Source organism: Borostomias antarcticus, assembly GCF_949987555.1.
Source record: "Borostomias antarcticus genome assembly, contig: scaffold_84, whole genome shotgun sequence".
Lineage (NCBI taxonomy): Eukaryota > Metazoa > Chordata > Actinopteri > Stomiiformes > Stomiidae > Borostomias > Borostomias antarcticus.
Window position 1 is genome coordinate 750,890 of NW_028176215.1, and position 3,710 is coordinate 754,599.

Genomic DNA, 3,710 nt, shown 5'->3' on the forward strand with positions numbered 1-3,710 from the left:
CTATGCCCCCAACCTCTGGAACACCCTGCCAGAGTGCCTAAGAAGGGTCGAAACAACAGAGGTCTTCAAGCAAGATCTCAAGACGTACCTTTTTGGCCTAGCCTACAATCACTAGCCAGGACCTTGAGACACAGAAAGGCAGCCTCAAACCTACCTGTGAATCCTCTGTATACATTGGTGTATATCCTGCTATGCACTCTATGTATATCAAGTTGTGTACAGAAGCTGGTTGCCCTGAAACAGGCTTGTTCTGTTCTGATATCTGTGTTGCTTCAAAGGCTCAGCATGCTACTAACCGTTTTCTGTCTCCCCTAGTGCCTCTCTCTCTCCCTCCAACCTTCTAACCAGGTCCAGTGGATGCCCCACTGTCACCCGCACACCACCCTGAGTCCGATAGATACCCCCGTGTCAGCTGTGGATGTCGTAGTATTTAGTTAACACACACACACACGTACACACATCAGTCCACATCCGGCTTAGGCCTGGACCTGGGCCCAGTCCCCCTTCCCCTCACCCTAACCCGGGTCCGTATGCTTTTCCTACCCCCTCTCTACCCCAACCCCTGCCTCTATCTGGGCCCAGGCACATTCACGCACACACAGACATACACCAGTGTTTGCCATGTCTCTCCTTTTATGTTTTTAGCCTCTCTTACTCTGAAAATGTAATTTAATTTAATTTATTGCTTTATAAATGTTCTTAGCCGGTAGACAAACATACTCCAGGAGCTTGCTCGATTTCCTTGTTGAGAGGGGTCAGGGAAGAATTTGTACAGCTCACTTTTTGCTTCCCTCTGGAATATGTAGGGATGGGATGTATCCCCACCTCCCTTGTTCTCTGTAAAGCGCATTGTGTTGCCTCTGTGTCACGGCACCGCCGCGTCAGCCTCGTCCACCTCCTCAGCCCCCTGACCCCGGCCCGAGCCCCGGTTCTGACGCTGGTCCCCAGCCTGTCCCTGTCTCTCCAGTGCCGGACTCCGTTTCCCCCAGCACCTCCCAGAGCCTGCAGCGGGAACTGCGGCCACGTCTGCGGTCACAAGCCAGACACGCCCCCGATCCACACCTGCCGTGCGTCACCTTGATTGCCTCTCCTCCACACCTCAACGCACCTGGTCCTGATCAGCCAATCAACGCACCTGGTCCTGATCAGCCAATCGCCAGCAGGATAAGAAGCCGGTCCACACAGCCCTCTGTGCCAGATCGTTGACCAACCAACCTAGTGGGTACACGTCTCTAGCTCCCTGCCTCGTCTGTTTTTGAACCTTGCCTTACCCTGTTCTCCCTGTCTTCCCAGTATCCAGTTCCTGCCTGACCCACGCCTGTACGATTACCCTGCTCCTGCCTGACCCACACCTGTACGATTACCCCGCTCCTGCCTTACCCACGCCTGTACAACAACCCTGCTCCTGCCTGACCCACGCCTGTACGACAACCCCGCTCCTGCCTGACCATCGCCTGTACGACTACCACGCTCCTGCCTGACCATCGCCTGTACGACTACCACGTCCCCGCCTGACCCACGCCTGTCTACGGACCACGTTACTGCCTGCCTCTCCCCGGATCTCAATAAACGTGCCTACGGGCTTTCACCCCAATCGTGTCTGCTCTTGGGTCCTCCATCAAAACCCTAACAGAACGATCCGGCCAACATGGACCCAGCGGACAATACAGGCCTCCGGCAGGCCGTCACCTCCCAAGGGATTCTCGTGGGACAACACAGCGTTCTACTCCGGGACGCCGATACAGCGATGCGGGCTCTCAACGCTAATATGCAAGGCCTGTCGGCCCAGGTAACCAAGTCGGAGCAAAGCCTGCACACTATCGCCGCTACCATGCAAACCCTCAGCGAGCAGGTTAGCCAATTGGTCATATCCACGGGCTCCGCAGCCCAGGGGGAGGGCCCTGCACCCGGAGCCCTGGCAGCTAGCCCAGCCCCTGTGACTGCATCCCGACGTGAGCCTAACCTCCCTAGTCCCAAGCCGTATGACGGTGATCTGGCTCGTTGTGGGTCATTTCTAATGCAATGTGACTTCATCTTTATTCACCAGCCTAGCATGTATTCACTGGACGCCGAAAGGATAGCCTTCGTGTCTAGCCTACTTACCGGTCCGCCCCTTAGTTGGTTTGAAGCCACCTGGAAAGCTAACGCGGCTTGTCTCCGGTCTTACGCTGAATTCAGCTTGGAGTTCAGAAAAGTGTTTGATCATCCCGCCCTTGGTCACGACTCAGCCTCACGTTTAATGAACTTCCAACAAGGTAGCCGTAGCGTGGCAGAGTACTCCATAGAGTTCAGGATCCTAGCCGCGGATAGCGGGTGGAACGATACCGCCTTACAGACCGCTTTCCGTGCGGGCCTGTCCGAGACTCTGAAGGACGAGTTAGTCAGGGACACGCCCACTACCCTTGACAGCCTAATCTCCCTGGCTATCAAAATCGATCACCGCCTGAGGGAGCATAGAAAGGAAAGAAGCCGCACATCCGGTTTTCCATCTAGGCTTCCCAGCCAGCGTTCCCCTAACACGCCTTCTCAGCTCTCGCCACGTCATGAAGCGCTCTCCCCTCAGCGCACCACGATGCCACATGCCTCCGCCCCCGAGGACGAGCCCATGCAGTTGGGCGGCGCACGACTCTCCGAGGCTGAACGCACTCGCCGTGTGAGTGAGCGCCTCTGTTTCTACTGCGGTCAACCAGGTCATGGCCGTGCTTCCTGCCCCGCTCGGCCAAAAACCCAAGCCCACCAGTGAGAGTGGGTTCACCGGTGGGCTGTGCCCTGTCACCCACGCCCCCCATGGCCAAGCTAGCGCACGTGGGCTCTCTTTCCAATGGCTCCTCCTGTGTCGATGCCCAGGGGCGGATGCACCTCGACGTCTCCATCACTGTGAACCAACGGCCCATCTCAGTTCTCGCCCTTGTTGACTCAGGTGCCGACGACAATTTCATCGACGCAGAGCTAGTAATCCAGGCGGGTATTGCCACCCTCCCCAGAGAGCCCCCTGTTACCGTGCACGACCTTAGCGGTAGACTCCTAGCCAACATTACGCATGTCACCGAACCCTTGAGCGTGGTCATCTCTGGAAACCATCGCGAGTCCTTGTCCCTATTGGTCATCACGTCCCCCCAGAGTCCCATAGTGCTTGGCCATGCGTGGTTAAAACAACACAATCCCCATATCGACTGGTCCTCTAACCGAGTAGTCAGCTGGAGTTCCTTCTGCCTCAGTACCTGCCTCACATCTGCCCGTCCCCCAGCAGAGGGCGCTGTTGCCCCTATTGAGCCTCCTGACCTGTCCCAGGTGCCCCCCGTCTACCACGACCTTGGAGAGGCCTTCGGTAAGCAACGAGCTCTCTCCCTACCGCCTCATCGCCCCTATGACTGCTCCATAGAGCTCCTCCCTGGGGCCCCTCTGCCCTCAGGCCGTCTGTTCCACCTGTCACGTCCTGAGAGAGAGGCCATGGAAACTTACATCAGGGACTCTCTTGCTTCTGGCATCATCAGGCCATCGTCCTCTGCAGTAGGTGCCGGATTCTTCTTTGTCGGTAAGAAGGATGGTTCCTTACGACCCTGCATTGATTACCGGGCTCTGAACAGCATAACTGTTAAAAACAAGTATCCCCTGCCTCTCCTCGCTTCTGCCTCTGAGCCCCTCCAAGGCGCCACCGTCTTTTCCAAACTGGACCTCAGGAACGCCTACCATCTGGTTCGGATTACAGA